Below are 19,418 nucleotides of genomic sequence, written 5' to 3'. Positions count from 1 at the left end.
CACAGTAACTAACAAAGTTCTTCTCAATAATGCTCCAGTGTCTGGTGGTCTCTCAAATACCCTTTGTAAACAGTTTACATTGATCTTTGCTCCAAGCTGTGAGATGTTTAGGGATCTTTTTTCACTGTGGCTATTTGCCCACCATCAAGACTCTATTTTGGTAATCCTAAAAACAGGCTAGGATCAATTACAAAGACTTTTCCTCAACAATGTAGTTCTAAAATAAATTTAAAGCCTAAGATTTTGGCAAAAAATCACATTAACAGTCAAACTGGAAATGTTTCAAACACTGATTGATCGAGACCCAGCTGAGTTTATTCTACTCAAGATAGATTTTCATTAGATAGTCCAAGAAGAGTGTTTGTTTTGGCCTCTGTTTCTAGAAATAATATTAACCTGGCAAAAATGTTGTTTCTGTAAAGAAAAAGGCTGTTGAGCAGGCTAAATACGTGTGTCTTTCTTCTCATGTACTACACTAGTTTCACTTACATCCTGTGTTTGTATTTTCAGGAGCTGCATTAGAGTTTCTGTGCTGTGGTTAAGTTAAATCACCTGTCCAGCTCTCGGAGGTACTTACCTGGCCAGAGATTGTGAGAAGGTCACAGTCTAATGCAGGTATGTTCAGAACACATCTGAGACCTATAGAAGTGCCCTCTCTCTATTCTTCACCCATAAGGATGTGATTCATAGACAGTTAAGGTACAGATTTCCAGACATTTAGGCACAGTCGCATAGCTAATGGAAGCCAAACACTTTATACAACTCGAGGCAAGTTAGCTCTCTTGACATTTTTAGGTAGCTTTAAATGCCGTTAGCAACCTGGCTACAAATGTCCTGGGGCAGATTTGAAAAACCAGCTTAGGTCTTCTGCACCCTTGTTTAGCTCCTTCATGTTACTATCCATTGTTTTGTTCTCAGTCTTTCGTCCTTTAAAGGAAAGAGCAGGTTTCCTTACCCTACAGAAATGTTTGATGCAGATACACTGGAAAATGTGAGACCCAGAGTTACTAGATGAAAAGAAGCTCATAAGAGAGATTAAACCTATGGAAATTTTCATTTTTAGTTGAAGAGGTTTATACTTTTAATTTCATATGACCCTTACAGAGGAAAAGTGGTATATAGTGTTGTATATAGTGTTGTCAAGCAAGACTATCTTCACTTCGTGAGACAAGAACATATTTGCAAATTTGTAAATGTTAAGACTTTTTTTCTGGAGTATGTTCACATAAATGAGATGTTCCTTTTGTATGTGTCTACATCATAAGGCATGGAATTCTTTCTGCATAGAAAAGGAAAAGAACTGAATCAAAGAAAAAAATTAAAGGTGCTGCACTGATCTCTGAAAATCCTATTATCTTTACAACAGTTCACCCAAAGGCAAAGTTTGTTTTACACAGTTTTCCAAGGAAACAAATCAAATGCATACCGTGTATGTGACAATACTGATCCCTTAAAAAAAACGAGTGCATGCCAGTTGCTGAAATTACTTGGAATGCACATTTATATGTTCCAGGTTCACTTAAAATGTATGATTTTCAACTTTTCTCTTTATTCAGCTGTCCACTCAAGTTCAAGTTGAGCCAATGAAGATTTAAAAAAATATTTGCTTCCACACGCTTTCCTTCCCTTCTGTAAACTGGGCATCATCTTTGTGCTAGATGTATACCCAGATCCTCTCAGGTCAGCTGTGTCTAGAGATTGCTGATTATTTTCTTGTGGCACCTCTAAAATAGGTGCTCTCTTTCCATACATCAAAGCTTGAAGCAAGACTCTCATTTCATATCCTTATTCTTGGTTTCCAGATGTGGTCTTTCCCTTCTCATTTATTCTTTCTTGCTCTGAAGATTATTTTCTAGGCCCAATGCTTTTATTGTATCAGCCTCTGCATTCCTTAGCTGGCACTGGCTTCCCACTTATATCAAACACAAGCTACTGATCTTTTTCAAGTCCCTCCATGGACTCTCCACATTCCACACTGCTTCACTTTCATTATAGACTCATAAGCTCTCATGTCTTCTTTGCCCATTTATTAAAATTTACAAGAGCCTTCACATTTTATTCTTCACATCTGAAACTTCTAAAAAGCCTCTGCAAAAGGTTTTTTTAAATTCAGGGACAATGTACTACACATACTTGCTACTCTACAACAGCTACCAGTACTTAGAAAGGTCTCTGTCACCTGGGGATAAACTTAAATGCTGCTGCAAAGGATTTTCATTTGAAAATGAGCAAAAATAATACTGAAGAGTAAAATATGAAGAGTACACAAACAATTTGAATTATGTCCAGAGATAATACAAGAGATGAGAATAGTGTTACTGAAGTAAACAGGAGTAGAAACAGAAACCTCAACATGAATAAGAAGCACAGAATATAAACACCAAACATGGTGGACTGAACATGGGTATGGGACAAGCACTTCCTCAGCTGCTTTGCTGAAATACAGCAATAAACTCCCCCTTTTCAAGGAAGTCCTGGACAAAACTGATTAAAAGCTTGAAGTTATTTGTTAAATCTATGTGAGAAAATAATCTTCTTACTAAAGAGGAACATTATCAGCCAAAGATCTTTCATGTTTATTGTATTTTTAGGGCAGAAGAAAAAGTTTTCTCAAAAGCAAGCTACATTATTTGAAATAGTTTCTGCAAAAATTTTACCCCAAAGCCACATCCTGCCTTAATGCGACCTGCAAGAAACTTAAAATTGCCACAGACATAGCTAGTACATAGGAATCCTCATCCTCAGGAACATGAAAGACTAGTAAAGTATATGATTCTATCTGGAATACTTAAGCTGTTGAATGATTTTAACTTCTCTTGCTGGGTCAAAGCTTGCTTTTCCTTATTCTCATACAAAGCTCTATTGTGGTCAGCAGATGGCTGTACTATTATGCAAGAGTTCAATTTTTTGTTGACAAACGGACACTCATATGAGGGAAATATGACAGTATTTAATATATTACTTATAACTATATTCTAAAAATAATACCAACCGTATATTGCAACTGTGCAACGTTGAATAAGAAACATAACTTATTCAATGGAAGGGGAAGTGAGAATTCACTTCCTCCTCCTAAAATTAAAAAAAAAGTTACCAAAGGAAGTACAATGTTATTATTGTCAAGTTCCTCTTTTACACATTATTGATTCTGTTAAATACAAATAGAGCTCATATTCAACTTGTATTTTATGGAAAAACTATATTGTCAACTCTATCTGGAAAACACAGACTACTAGATCTGTCTCAGTAAATCATTGTCTTATGCTCTTGTGAATCGTGTGAGATGCTACTCAAGTAAAAGTGACACATCTGGCCACAGGTGGGTTGATGTAATTTCTTGGTACAATGGGAGATAAGTCTCACCTTGACTCTTGTTTTACTCACAGACATGTGGTTGCAGACCAACACCAACTATAGGCCATGGAAAGCTGTAAAAGAAGAGAAGATAGAAAGGTCAAGGTCTCCAAATTCTTAAAAGTAATATTCAGAACTCAACTGTATGTTACCTGGGCAGGGTAAATACTACCCTTCAGATAATCTACAGTTTTATGTAGGCAAATTTTTATGGACAATATGGAAATAAAAAAGTTCCCTGGCAATCTTATAATTATTTATCAGCAGTCGTGTAAATCATGGATCATGAGCTGAGACCACAACTGCAGAGTATTAAGCTCTAGCAAGTAGCTTTTCTCTCAGCATTCACCATATAAGATTGTTGAAGGGTAGAAACTAATGAATATTTATTTGTTTAAAGACTGTCCTGTATCTCACACAAATTTAACATAATGTTCTGAGTTGGCCAAGACAGGTCAAAGCTGTTGTGGCATAACAAAGCTCTTAGTCTCAGAGTTTTGCATTACATGTACTTATTCTGTAGACTCAACTTGCACTGCTACGACATCACTTGATCTGGCTCACTGGGATCTACCAGAAAGGATTGACTGTGTATCCCAATTCCAGCTGTGAATTCCATATGCATGAGTTAATCTCATACACATCTCCCTTTGAGGTGGGGCTAGAAGATGAAACTCTAAGATAGTTTCCCTCAGCTGCTTCCATATTTAGTTGAAGGTCTTGAAGCAAGTACTGCTTTCTACTTTGGCCCCTTATGAGCTGTAAGGGCCACACACCTGAAACCTATTTTGCAGGAACTATCAGGAACTTCTACTGTAGAAAAAAAATAGGCCTGATGACTATTTCTGAAGGTTTCCACCATTTCCTTGCAGACAGTGTTTATGCTGATGGGAAACAAGTGATTATGCAAAACCTCTACTTTACTCTTCTTCACATTAGAAAAGATAATACAGGTAGTTTATAGTTCTGCTTTCCCCATGTTGTTCCTCACCCTGTATTGCCCATTATGTCTGGCCAAATGCTATACACTACACACATGCTCTAAGTGACAGACACATTTATTATAAACAGCAGAAAAGTTTGCAGCCTAATATTGACATTCAGCTACAGAAAATCAAATGCATGTGCAAAAAGATGTAATCTGGCATTTGTACTTGAACATTACCCGCTGAGACAGAAAGAAGAGTAAATACGTACTCAAATTTTGCTAATACTTTCTGACAAGCAAAAAAGTACCGACAATTATCTCCTTAGAGCTTTCTGTAATCACTGTGAAAATAATGAATGGCTGAGAAGTGGGTGGGGGGTGGTACAGGTTTATTTTTAACCACAAATAACAGAAAAAAAACTCAAAATAAAATGACAAAGCTGTTTGCAACTACCATTGTATAATCAAAATAAGACCATTAAGTGTTTCCCTTAAGCTTTCCTTGAACCTCTAGGTATTAGGGTAAATTTTATATTCATGCGAATGTAATGAAGCAGTTAACATGTAGCAAGTAAAGGAGAAAGTTCAAACTGGAATGACCAGAGGACCAATTTCAGTTCTTGTTCTCACACAAGTTAACACAGGTTGACCTTTGGATGGAAGAAACTTCAAATGAACATTCTACCTGTGTAAATCATAATTACAACATTTCAGCCATCAGGAAAGAAAAGTGCATAGGGAAATAACTCACAGAGGAAAAAAGTGAGTAAGGAAAAGGCTGAGCAGCCTTAAGTTAGTAAAATACACCATAAATTTGTTGCTTTTAATAAAGCCAGATAATTCCATCTTCTTTTGTCTTTGAATACCTTTTATATTCACTTCAGTAAGAAGCTTCAAAACCTTACTTATATCATGCTTAGTTTGTCATGCATGTGAAATCTATCACACAGCATTAATAAAATCAAATGTCCAGTTAAAATGATAGCTCTCACTAAGCTAACTTTTGCATACATTGCTCTGAGCAATACCTAAAAGCCTATCTTGTAAAGCTAAAGAAATTATGTTAATAATAAATGCTGACATTTTCAAACGAAGGCCTTCGGGTTACAATTTTCTAGTTAATAACAAGTAGCATTTTGAATAAGCTATGCGAGATTTCAATATTCCATTTCATGACATTTACAGGTTTCCTTTTAAGGGTGCAGACAGTTTCATTTTATCATAAGATTAATAAAGCTAGTAAACAAGAGGCATTAGTCAGGCTTTTCCTACCTCAGCTGCAATTTGTGTTAGATTCTCAGCTCTCAGGGTGAAGAAGTGGGCTGACTTGAACAGATGTTTGCAAGAAACAGAAAAGGATATATATCCTCTACATACAGTTAGAAAAAAATATGGATGTACACATGTACGGATATTTATATATGACAGCTGGAAAACTTAGGCTATGATCTAAAACTCATTGAACCCAATGAAAAAGTCTCCCTCAGGCAACTCTGACTTTTTAATCAAGACCTTTGAAATTTTAACAGTGTAAAGCCTGGACATCTAAATTGTTGCCTGAATATATTCTGTATGTAGAAATGGAAGCCATTGACTGACCTGAGGCCCTACCATACACAGACTAAAAAAAAGTGGAAATCCATTTCAAAACAATCATAGTGGACAGAATTTTAGTAACTAAGTTTTGATCATAGACTTTTTGGAAGTACTTCTGATTTTCTGCAGTTAAAAGTGTGAATTTGCTAGCTTCACTGCTAACATTTTTGGATTAAAACATCTTCAGCTTTTCATCCAGGTTGAAGTTTTGTTTTGCTTATGGTTTTCACTGTAAGAACCCGTGCATATAAGTTATGGAGAAATAATTCTATTCTCGGTTCTGAGTTGCTTAAAGATGCCTTCAAAAGGATGGAAGGACAGATGGGCAGAATGCTCTTTAGCACACTGAGTTTTAGCTTATTCATTTGCTCTAGTTTTAAAGAATTTTATGTGATGTACTTGTTAACTAGCTTTTGTATTCAATGCAGTTGTACTTCAATTTGGTTTACTGTGATTTTTCAAAAGCTGTTATTGGTAATTTCTTCCATATAAACTCTCAAATGAGAGCTTTCCATCTTTCTCATAGGAAGTTTTATAGTTTGCAGGTCTTCAGTAGTATTGCACAACCACAAATGGATTTAAAAAAACCCCAAACCACCCTTAAAGAGAATTAGTTCTTATTGGAAGAATGTAAAACCTATAGTTGCTACCTGCTTATCGCTATACATTTGCTTTTGGCCTTATCATCTAAGAAGATGCCAAACATTTTTCCAGAATGCCCTGACATTACAGTCTGATGTGGTGATGTGATTAACTTTACACTAATTGCAACCTCTTTAAGCTTTCTGGAAAAAACAGTGTCTTGGTGAAAGAAATTATCTGGTGTACCCAAGAGGATCGTCTGGGCACTGTACCAAAGATTTTCAGTATCTGCAGAGTACTACTTGAAAAGAGGATATTCCAGCCTTCAGATATCACTTGCCTTAAACTGATACTTTTTTATCCTATTTTGTAGCTTGTATATATACCTTTATCCTCTATGATCAAAACCTTCATTCTTCCATCTGAACATTACTTTGTTTGAATAAACAAAAAACAACTCAATTCTGTTCTATGTGTTTTGTTATGACAAAAGGTGTAATTAATACACTGATTGATATTTATTTTTCTTTTTTTTTTTTCAATGTTGGCCAGTGGCACAATGGCTTAGAAATATCTTACATATCTGCAGCCTTTCCATTCATAACACTGAGGGTTATGGGTTGATCTTGCATTACCCTGGGCAGGTAAGATCTTAGTCAGTGTAGTGTCTCATTTACCCTGTAGAGAAAATTAAGGTCAATCTCTATAAAGTCATGACATTATCAGTATACAAAGTGATTTCAATAAAATTTAAGGGAACACACTCATGGTTAAAAAAAAAAATAATTTTTTTTCCAATGAATGGCTGGTTTCCTGACACTAGAAATATATCTATCTGTTTCCTTTCAAAAACAGATGTTCTGCTTTAACTCTTAAATTATCTGCTGCTTTATAGAAACTTACATTATTAGTATATGCAATCCAAAAGGACTGTGGAGGTTAATAAAGCTCTTCCCCCTCCTTCCCTAGCTGAGGGTGTATAGTGACAGCATATCTGCACAGTGATCTACTCAGCCAGGATAAAAGGAAAAGAACCATTTCTGATTGCATGTGTTAGATCTTGAGTCATACAACTGTTGTGAAACTTGGGTGGGGTGCATGTCTCCTCTTTCCACTAGAAAATGAAAAGCTTTCAGAGAAGACCAAGCAGAATGGAGGGCTGGAATTCTGCTGCATATTCATTTTATCTGAGAGAAGATAAAACAATTTGGGAAGCTTTACTTATTTCCACCTCCTCTTCCCGCAAGCTTTGCCATTCTGTAACATTAGGACACACTGTTAATCAAGTTCATGTCTGCCATAGCATTTCCCTCACCACATTTCTTCCTTATGAACACACGATGGCCTCCACCCATCCCACAGGATCACAATCCTTGTGCTCCTGAATGCAGCCCAAAAGCTTCTCAGATAGCACTCAAGATTTTCTGGGATTTCTCTTATTTTTCTCTTTGCTTTCTAGAGGTGTGCTGTTCTCATCTGCAATGTTCCCCTTAGAGACAATGACACCTTTCTGTTACAGCCAGGTATAATGAGAGCTGAAAAATACTGCCATTCAACTTTCTCAGCCTTTTTCAGGATACTTGGAGAGGACCAGAAAAAGTCTAGAGACAGAGAAAACAAAAGCCCCTTCATACAAGCAGAATAGATGTTTTCTACATTATCATAACAAATACCTTGGTCATGTATTTAACAATAGCAAAATAAGTGTGAAACCACTGTAATCAGGGTGTGCCCATGTTACTGGTAGGTCACATATAGAAATGAAAATATACTTTTTGACAACAAAATGCACCATCAAATATTATTTTTTTAATACATGCACAGTGGTCAGTGCAAGGTACTGATTTAAAAATTGACTTTAGGATAATTAAAAAAAGATTAATTATCAATCAATCTTTTGAAATTACATCTTCCCTTGGCACCATGATGATACCAAAAGTCAAAGGGAGCAACTGCAAAGAAACTCAGCAAAGAGAATATGCGGTATCATGGAATGTCAGACTCCCAAGTCACTGAATTAATAACTGTTTGTTAACTATGTGCATGATTTTTCAAATGCTGTTTGCCAAATTTAGATGTGTTTTCACATGCCTGACCAAAGACACAGCTCTGACCTCAGCAAAGTCTCCGGTAAATTTAAGCCAGCTTCTCAATGAAATGATTTGGGTTTTCTTTAAATAACATGGGCAGAACAATGTACTATTCCCTAAATGCATTCTTAAATCTGGCTGAGCTGTCTCAGCTGGAATTTTTCAAAGCAATTACCCCTTAAAGCATTGAAACATATTTGCTGTGAAAAACATGGTGGTAATTTAAAATGCTACCATCCTTCTGTTATAATTATTTTATCTCTGGCAGTGTTGGAGGAACAAAACATGGGATTTCTTGGCTGATTTGGAAGGAAATCTGGAATTTTAATACAAATTCCCCATAAACACAAGACAAAGCCAAACTACCTGATGACTTCTCTGAACTGAAGTAACAGAAGCTGAAGATGGTGACATCTTCACCTTTTTTCACTTCACTTTACTGTCAGTGCATTAGATACATAAGAAAAAAATCTGCTAAAAGCATTGTTTTGGCTAAGTTATTGACATTGAAAATAGGATTTTAAATCAAGAGAGGGGTCTATTTGTATGTAGCCGGCAACACTTAAAATCTCATCTTTTTAGCTTGGTGATATGAACCCTTCCAAGGCTACACTGAATTTTGACACCTGCCTATTTAACATCAGATGGAAACCTCTGATTTCTTTTTTCTTCCCCATCTTTTTATGGAATTTTATGGAATCATTTCTACTCAGTGAATAAAATCTAAGCACACTTCAAACCAGTCCTTTCCAAAGTATGAAATTACATAAAAATGCTATGAAAGCAATTTGCTGCCTTGCCGGCAGCATCGTTTAGAGAAGACGTAGAGTCACTAAAGAGAGCGGGGAAAGAAACACATTTCTGTCTGAAAACCAGAGGGCACATGACAGCGATGCCCAGCCGACAGCGCCCGGCCCGGGGGAGGCTGCAGGGCTGGGCTGGTTTACGCTGGGATGCACAGGCCGGCCGGGTTTCCCCGGTGGGTACACGGCCACCAACCACCGCCTGTCCCGGGCCGAGGGCGGAGGGCGGCGCTGGGGCAGCGGGGCGGCTCCCGCCCCAGGGCTGAGGGAGCCCGCGGGGCGGCCCCATTTCCCGGCAGGCTGAGGGCGGGGGAGCTCCCGCTGTGCTGAGGTGCCGTCCAGCCGCCCCGCTGCCCCCGCGCCCCCTCACAGCGCCTCGGGAGCCGCCGGCCCCTGCCGCCCGCCCGCGAAGGTAAACTGGGCAGGGAGGGACCGGCTGGACCCCCGAGGGCTCCCGGCGCCAGCCCGGGACCCGGCGCGGCGGCCGCCGCGGGAAGGGAGAGGCGCCGGGCTGCGGCGGAGCGGGGGTGTGCGGTGTCCTGCTCGCCGTGGGGAGATGTCCGGCCCGCAGGCACCGGTGCTCGGGGTGGGGAGGTGCGGCAAACCCCGCTCTGGGCACGGCTTGTGGTGCCCCCGGAGGGCGTCGGTCCGCAGAGGGAACACACCGGCCTCGCCGCTCGGGACAGGGACCTTCCGACGGCACAGCGTGGCCTCGGTGGCCTGAAACGGGGTCGTCGGATTTCGTGCCGCGGTGCTGGGTCCCGGTGTTGGTTGTTCTCCTGGGTAGGGTTAATCCCAGTCAGACCTTCCCTTTGCCCAGACCCTGGGAGAGCGTCTGGGAGGTTGATCATTCGCATGGCAGGTTTGCCAAAGCTTCCCTGCAGCCTCATGAGGCTGGTGGGATCCCGAGGGACGCACAGTGCCCTGTTTCAGGTGGCAGCGTTAGGAAAGTGAAGGCAGGCGAGAGAAAACTGTAGACCAAACGACCAGAAAATACATCACGAGAATGTGATAACCTCTCAAACTAAGCATGTAAGACTGGTGTTATGGCAAAACAGCCAGTACAGATTTCCCAAGAACACAGTTTACATCTCTGCTGGCGGTATATTTAGCCACGTGGTTTAGGGAAGAACTAGAAATGTCGTCTGAGTTTGAGAAGGTCCATCCCGCATAATACCCTCAGCTGAACACCACAGAGAAGTAACTGAAATGCAGTCTCCACAAGCTGGGGGTGGTTTTTCAATCCTTTGTGCACCAAAAGAGAAGTTATTAAATCCATTCATTGTCACACTGGGAAGATGTATGCAGTAGTGTCTTTTAGGAAGCATATGATCCAACCTATCTGAACTGTCATTAAAAATTTCATGCAGGAATACAGCCTACAAAGAAAATAGGCAGGGTTCCGCCAAACTAGCAGCTTAACTTTTTGAAGTCACTTCCTGCCCCACATTACTCTGATTACTCTGGTTTGTTTGGCTCCAGCTCAACTCTGCCCCTCAGAACTTCTGTTCTCAGAATTTTGGCAGTCATTTTTCCTCTTTGGTTCTAGTTCTTTTTATGAATTACATGGCATGCATGGTTTGTCATCTCTTCCAAACCTGCATCCAGAAAATACTCATGTCACATATGACTCTATTGATGTTACTGTCAGTTAGTTACCCTGCTGCTGCTGCTCAACAGTGGTGTAAATGTAGTCAGGGCTTGATTTAATACATCAAATAGGTAAGCCCCAGTGCTCCAAAGGACTATGTTCCACCTGTGTAGATTACTAATCATTTCTTTTCACTAACTTCACTAACTTTACAATTTTTTTTTTCTGGTAACTTTGCAAAAAATGTGAATTTAGTTTAAAATTTTATGTCTAAACCAGAATATTTAACTTTTTGCTGAACTTCTTCAGTTCTGTTTTCCCCTGTGAGCTTTCTAAGGAAACTTGCATTTAATTGCACTTAATGCTTTGTGGAAGCATTGATTAAAAATGGAGATAATTTGTTTTGAAATGTGGCTTACAAATGTCTTTGGGAGGTTGAATCAATGGAGCATTACAGATAACTGAGTGATCCTTGTTTTATATCCCCAGAAAATTCTGATCAATCTGAGAACACACATAACTGGAAAAATGTATTGTCTCTGGAAGGATACTTTTAAACATTCTCTGCATCTTCTCTTTTTTTATTCAAATACCTCCTGTGGTTACTACAGACTGCTCTGGTGTTTGGAGGGAAAATGACTGAAGGTTCAAAGTAATTATTGAGTGAATTGTGTTTTAATTGTTCATGCTGGAATTCATGATTATCAGATGTGCAGTATCTTCAAGCAGGGTATAATGCCTTTGAAGTGCTGGTTTATGTTGTTATCAAATGTATTTATTACAGCTAAGTTTGATTTTTACAGATCAAAAGTCACTATACTTGGCCAGTGTCTACTAGATCACATGCCATAACTCAGCCTGTAAATCAGGCTCAAAATTTGATCTTTTTTGTAATTTGTAAAGAGAATAACATATTTGATAGGGTAACAGTTTGCACAGAAGGGGCAACAGTATGAGCAGAAGGGCTCATATGGATGTTGGAACAGTTTAACTCAGTACTGTGGCCCAAAATTTCTTAGGTAGTAAAAAAATTTACCCAACCCATTAAGATTTTGCTTTTGCTGTGTTGCTCCTTTCCTGTTAGAAGAAATGTCTTACAGCAATAAGAGGAAAAAGAGGCAGAAAGCTTTCCTTGTCATGCTTGCCATGAGTCGTGAAGGGAGAGGAAGGACTTGGGCAACCTGTGGATGGAGGGATGAGCTATTGCATGTTTTTGGCCCTGTAAAATGTCTGAGAAAACTACCAGCCCGGAGTATTGCCACAGCTGAGAGAAGGGGTTGCCTTGTTCAAGAGAGGACTTGTCTTTTTTGCAGATTCATGAATGTCTGACCATTGAGAAGATGATTTGGGAACGTGGATTTTCTTAAAAGCATGTTTCGGTTTCAGAGGTTGTTTTACAGGAATGTAGCTGAATTTGGATTTCCTACATATCATTCAGATATCAACGCCCTTATCCTTTCCTGCTTTTGCTGCAAACTACATGTATTTTTCTTTCCCACAGACCATTTTTTCATCTTTGGTTGCAATGTGTCTTGACTTGTTTTGTTGTAAGCCCATCTAACCTGTTGTAATGATGACTTCATGTGGTCAGGTGCTGATCTGGGGTGAAAGTGAAAATAAGACCTCTTATTTGCCTGCAGCAATATGGAAGCTTTAGTTTGTTCCCTTTGGGAGGTCTGTAGTGACAGTGATAACTTGCATCCATGTAGACCATCCAAAGCACTTCTTGGGCTTTATAGGCTCTCCTCATCCACCTTTAGACATTGGCATTTTAGTCACCTGAGGTTCTGAGTCACCTTTACAGTCTCTTTTAGAGAGAGATAGATACTGCTAAACCTTGGTTCAGCAGCCTGGTTTTAGACAGCTACCATGCTCTATAAAATTGCCTTTCTTTCCCTTCATTGTCTGAAAAGAGCCTGGGATGACCAGGTCAGATGCAGATGTCATAGAAACCCCACAGTATGTCTTTTCACAATTAGGAGTGATCCATGATACAGTAAAATGGCTCTCAGAAAAACAGGCATTTTAGGCAGCTTTCCTTATTGTCCAACCTATTGATCCATGGCTACCCGAGTTATTAACAATATAGCTGCCAGTGTAGAAGATGTATGTTGCACTTTGAAAGAAAGAAACTGGGTACCATGTGCTTCTCAAGGTTCTGTAGGAGACTTTTGAATGTCTACATCAGAATATACGAGCATGTGTTCCTCACCACCCCTCAATATTAATTTATAGTATTGCTCCTGGGCTTTGAATGGGAAGGAAGCACAGATGACTTTGATCTGACTTAAAACTTTACTGTGGGAATTCACAAACTAGTTTGGTAATGATTGTTTAAAAAGTTTAAGCCTGTCATTAGTTTCAAAGGCTTTCTTCCAATAAAGTGACCTTTCAGACCTGTGGCTAGCTAATTGCGCTCATATTTTTTTGCCACCAGGAGCTACACCAACCTGCACACAGCACTGTTGCGTCTTGTTGAACATTGATCCAGCATTCTATGAGTTTAGGCTCAAATAAGTTAGGGCTACAGTCATTAGAAGTACTAGGAGTATTTTGGGGAGTAGATGCGTTTTGAATCCTAGAAGAAAAAGAAGGTTCAGTATATACAAAACGAATTTTTCTGTGCTACTCTGTTTAGACATAGATACACAGGCATTTCCGATGGAAGTTTTGCATTGGATACATCTCAGTCGGTTTCCACTTTTACTTTCACTCTGTGTTTGCTTGTAATCTAAAGCAGCAGATGTAAAAGTGTGACATGTAACATTAATAATAAAGAATAAAACTGTGTATCTGCTGTCAGTGATGAGCAGACCCTCCATGGCTGATACCACCGCCAACGGAAGGTCCTCAGCTGTCCTCAGCCAGTCCAACTGATACAATAAAAATTTTGGTGAAAATCTTGTCATTGTACCTACACCCATCAGGGAGAGTGGGGATGTGTGTGGAGCAAATCTGCTTCTAGCAGCATTGCTAGTCAATCAAGTACAGAGAGAATAGCTAGGAGCCAAAATCACAGAGGCACTCACTGGATGCTTTTGCTGATAAAAATTGCAAATGACCTTCTGAGTCCCCAGTTTTAGGCAAAATAATGTGTCTGCCTCAAAGGTAACTCACCAGGAGAGCAGGGAAGTTCAAAAGAATTATCAAGTAACCTTTGGTATCAAGTCCATATTGGCAGCAAATGAGAACTTGTTCCTCAGTGGCCTTAGTTGATCCATTTTGATGCTCACTGCATCTTCAGGTAACCCAGACTGCAGACACATGGTTAGTTTTCTTCTGCCTCAGAGCAAGATTTTGATGTACTTTTGAAGATTTTTCTAGTACTTTCTAACAATACCAGAAGCCCCCATTCCCTCACTTGCTATGGGGATTTCATTGAAGCACAAAAATAAGAAGGATGTATCAGCCCAAAAAGCATTTTTGAAAGGTGATGTGTTTTTTCTCTCAATTGCAAATGAAAAAAAAATTCATGTTAGTCAAGTATACATTACTGGTCTCTGTGCTTTTTGATGAAATCTTTTATTTGAAAGGTCTGCTGTACATGTGGCTTGGAGGGCTTATTTCTGAGATAGCCTTGAGCAAGTGAGAATATGGGCCAAAAACATGAACACAGATAACATTCCCAAATACTTGTTGTAGTTACGGCTTAGTTTTGTATTTTGGTGACCACATCCTCATAACTGAGGGGAAGCTGGCAGACCTGATGTTTGAAAGAGCAAACACAAATGAGCAAACACAAACACAAGTGTTTTTGGATGCCAGTCTTAGAAAGGGATTCAGCATAAACTTAACTGCAGTTCTGTCCCATGGAGGCAATATTCTTACATGAAATGCAGCAAAGCCTTTCATATCTGTCACTAGATTGACCTCTTTTGTCTCCCCTGTGTCATGATGGAGCTGCTGTGACCAGATCAGTTGTTCCATTCTTCCTCCACTTTTAAGGAAGAAAAGAGAGGGACACAGTGACATTTCCTTCTTATGGAAAATCTAGAGAGATGGAAGAATGGAAATAGAAATGTCACAAGGTTCTTCTCCTCTTGCTGCATTTTCTTTTCATAACTATTTCCTTTGTGCTGTTCAGGACTTTCTGTGTTATGACAAAGCAACCACAGCTATACCATCTGTGGTGACTCCAGTCTTCCACTTTCCTTACAGATCTTCATCTGAAACCCATGGATTAAAGCTGCTTGTGATAACCGTTTGTTATATAGACTGAAAGAAACAGCTTTGCTAAGAGAAAAATTAATAGTGGACTTTGAAATTGTACCTGACTCTTCAGTCAGTAGTAAAGCTGAGAAAAAGGTTTATAAAAAAAAGTCTTCATTTAATTTTTCTACTGTTTCTACTGTTAGTTTTCCACTGTGGTAACTGAGCACTGTACTTTGATGAAATGTCTATAAATTCATATTAGAGCATTACTTGCTTTATTTGATTTTAATATATGAACTATTTATGAAACAAACAGGTGGCTTTCAAAAAATTTTTACAGATTTGCTTTCACCCTTTTGCTTCACTCTTAACCTGTTAGAGCATTTTATACTAATGTCTTTTCCTCTTTCAGTGTTCCGTTCCCATACTGTGTGTGCCCTCTCTTAGGCATTTCTGGCAGTAATAAGAACATGTGATAATAAGAGATGGTGATTAGAGCTTTTACCAGTGACTATAGCATAGGAATAAGTTATTTGTTTAGGGAGACAGTTGTGTCATGGACCCTTATAGGATATCTTGTGCTTATCTAGTGGCTTGTTGTGGAAGGGAGTGAATGTTGGAAAAGATGAGACGTTGACTATCCAATGTAGCAGTTCTGGCACTCAAATTTGGTACTGTAGCTTTTCTTTCCTTTTTGCCCACTCTTCCTAAGTTTGTTCTTTTATTTTCATTATTCCACACTCAAACATCTCTTGATTCTATAGGGAATTGAGGAGGGGAAGGATTTTCTTCCGTTTTATACCCCTGTATGCCTTCCTCTCTCATATGTGGGCTTCCTCGACTGCCATTTTATGCTTACTAGACAATCTAGTAATGTGGGATCAGCCTACTTCATGGATTGTGAAGCAAATGTCAAAATCTTCATTTAGTAGAGAGCCACAAGACACACTTCCTCTAGCTCAGTGACATAAGGATAAGGGAATGCAGGGAATAGTTCAAAGTAGCAAATGTGCAATTAATAATTAGACTATTGTCATTTGCTGGCAATTTTTTAAAGTACAAAACAGTCTCTTGTCATGCAAGTTCTGTATAGCAATGTTGGGTAACAGGAAAAAAGGAAGGAAAATATTACACCAACATCAACAAGCTACAGTTTATGGGAAGGAATGTGAAAACTGAATAAATTGCTAGTCAGACTTACATTACTCTTTTATTATTTTCCTCTGCCACCATGGCAGGGAATGGGAGGAACCTAGAACTGAGATTTGTATTTTCTGATAACTCATATGTCTGCAGTTGTTTATACCTGACTAGACCTGAAGCAGACACATTATCAACACAAGAGGAATGACCCTGGATAAGCTGGTTCGTGAGCTCAGGGTCCACACTTCTATCCGTCTTTCTGGCTTTCCCAGGAGAAGATAAGTTGGGGGAATGGAGATCTTGCTCCTGTGTGCCAGTAATCTGGCACAGAATAGGGAATTGTTTCTTCTGCCAATCTGTGTGAAGACATAGGACTGGAAATACATCTTCTCTTCATTCTACACAGTGTTTGTATTGCCTATATGGCTCATGTGGGGAAGGTCTCCAAAGTGGACCTTCTGCAGCAACTAATTGTATGACAAAAGAAAAAGAAGATGAGCAAGTCTGTAACTGTACCTTATTTCTATAGTGGTCTTAGACCCACAGGCTAGGCTGAAGCACATTGACTGATGGGAGGATACTATATAAAAATGAATAGAGGTGGCAGTGCTGTTGAGTTCCACAGAAAAAATACCCTTTGGGAACTGACAGGAAGGTACGAAGTGAAGTTCTGGTATCTAGAAATTGCTCCACAACTCTCTCCTCCTTGTGTCTGTGCTTTACACTGGGATTTTCTTTTTTCCCCTTGCATAAGTTGCTTTTAACTCACAGTCCCTGGCTGCTCACATACAATTGGGTTACATTTTCTGGAGCCCAGGATCCAGACTCTGTGTCTATGCCTGAGAGTTACTCTGGAGAGGAGTGAGCTGTCCACCCAGCCTGCATGCCATATCCCTCTACACCCTTTTACCATAGCCACAGCATATGCTGCCTGTCACTGGTTAAATGTTCTTCCTGTCCTCTCTCTATAGAGAGCCCTTTGCTAACCCCCTCCTCCTGACATACTGTGAGTAAGCTTTTAGGTAGTCCCTTGTGCCTTTTAGCTTCTCTTAAACGAGCCTCTATGACCCTTCATTAATCTTGCCATCTTGCCCCACCCTAAGAAAAGGACCCACAGTTGCTTCTCCGAAACACCACTCTTGGCAAGGAGGCTAAAGAAAAGAGTGTGTGTTTGGGACAGTGCATCAGGGAGATGAGAAGGCTGGGGAGCACAGAGGCAGCATCATCTGAAGGATAGCCTCACACTCAGTGTCTTGTGGTGCTTTACAAACATATTAAACCTCTCTTTCTTTCTCTCTCTCTTGCTTTCCAATGGAAAATGAAATACTCAAATATCACTGAAAAAAACGATGGTGTACTTGTGCATAGGGTTCCTGTGGTGTTTAAATTATTATTATCATCTTGGCGAAACAAGGGTAAAATACAACTGGTGTCATCATTAAAGTGGAACAGTGTAGCTTTCAGGTCTATGAAATCTGGGTTTGGGGACTAATAAAGGCTTTTTCCAAAATCAGTCCTTACTCCACATTTGTTCTTGTAATACGTGTGAGTTAACTGTGAAATTCCAGAACAGCAAGAAAGGCAACAAGCTCTCAAGAAACTTAAATGTATAAATGGCATACCTATGATTTCTGTGAAACAGAAGTAGGATCTGTGAGTTTGGAGTGCCCATATCTAAAGATGTTTGTGCTTACATCTGAGTGGAGGATTCTGCAGTTAGTAGAGTACGAGCTCTACTACCTCAGGCTAACATTAAAAAAAGATTCTCACCAGGTTGTATTTATCTGCCATTTTTATTTTAATTCAAAGCCAAATGTGACTCACTTTTAAACTAGTAAGGGTACTTTGCAGGTGTGCAGTTGTACAGACTTCCTGCAGCTACTGGTATTTTAGTGTGGCACTTCTATTCCATCATGAGCAGAGTTATAACATGTCAGATCCATCCCTGAGATAAATATGCAATGTATTCAGCTGCAGATTTCCCAGAAAAATAGGGAATAAGAAGCTGCTTTCAGAGTTACCAGTGTGTGCAAGCTTTTTCTTGGAAAATACCATGCTTATCAATGTTAGGTAAGAATAGTGCTGGAAGCAGTCTAATTGCTTTTGATCAATTCTTTTCAAAATATGAGTTAGTGTTGAAACAGAACAGAGTAACAGGGGCATGTTATGTAGGTAAGAGGAAAGGCAACATGCTATTTGCCAGTTGTGATTTTGAAAGCTTGATGTCAGCTACCATTTTGACTTCATCACTCCAAAACTTCTATTTCCTTTCTTAGTATCTACTAGAATTAATAACAAATTGGATTATATTCCTCTAGGCTCAATTCTGCAGATAGATGTTCTCTTTTACTCCATAAAAATGTACCTAAATGTCTGTTAAAGACTTTTTACTAGACATGATGAAGCAGCTGGTTAAGGAACTTCCATCCTACCTGACTTAGTTATATAGGAGACATGTGAGTAGTATGAGTTTTTCTTGACACCTAACTGTAAAGTCATTGTAAGAAACCTTGTTAGATCTATTTCAGACCTGCAGTCAATTTGGCCAGAAAGGTGTCTTACTCAGTGGTGAGTATCACGTGCTTCAGGAGGAGATATAAGAAATCTTGTGCTGGAAGGTATGGTATAACGTGTCTATCATGGAAGCTTTACTCTGATTCCAAATTGCTGGAGCCTTTATTTTAGGTCTTGAAACATGAGGTTCATCATCCTTGCCTGAAGCTCTCTGCAGTAGTAACACTTCTAGCTATAACTGCTTGTAGAGAAAACCAGCTTGCTTACTCACCAGTTTTGATGATGAGTTTCACAGTTACACTGTGCCCATTTCCCTGGAACAGTTGTGTAGACTTTCATTTACTATCCCATCGATTTTGTGTTATAAGTCAGGATGAAATGATGCCTCAGTGACTTTCCTCTAGGTTTTGATGCATTTTTTTATCGCCCTAGTTTCACATCTGTTTCCTGTGACAGTTGCCCTCTTTCCAGCTTTGCTCTTTATGGTGGGATTTCTGTCACTTTCGTCATGCTTCCCTAATTTTCTTCTTTTTCTCTGTCCTTGATATGGGCTTTTCTACATTGCATAGTCTGTAATATGTAAGGGTGAATCTCTGGTTTGAGCACTTTAATCACTGGGCTACTGATGGGTCTCTCTAAAACGTGAAAGATTTCATTCCACTACA

General features: G+C 39.3%; 1 protein-coding gene across 1 annotated transcript in view; it reads left to right on the top strand.

Moving 5' to 3' along the window:
- Positions 1–9,571: 9,571 nt before the first annotated feature.
- LOC113986036 (amyloid beta precursor protein binding family B member 1 interacting protein) overlaps positions 9,572–19,418 on the top strand; it is a 66,162-nt gene continuing 56,315 nt past the window's right edge. The window contains exon 1 of the mRNA XM_027717408.2: positions 9,572–9,765. The gene's annotated coding sequence lies outside the window, so the exon portion shown is untranslated. The remainder of the gene's footprint in view (positions 9,766–19,418) is intronic.

This window comes from Pipra filicauda, unplaced genomic scaffold (genome assembly GCF_003945595.2).
Source record: "Pipra filicauda isolate LSUMZ 115617 unplaced genomic scaffold, ASM394559v2 scaffold1_size10287979_pilon, whole genome shotgun sequence".
NCBI classification, from domain to species: Eukaryota; Metazoa; Chordata; class Aves; order Passeriformes; family Pipridae; genus Pipra; species Pipra filicauda.
Note: the sequence above shows the minus strand (reverse complement) of the source record. Positions and strands in the feature narration are given on the sequence as shown.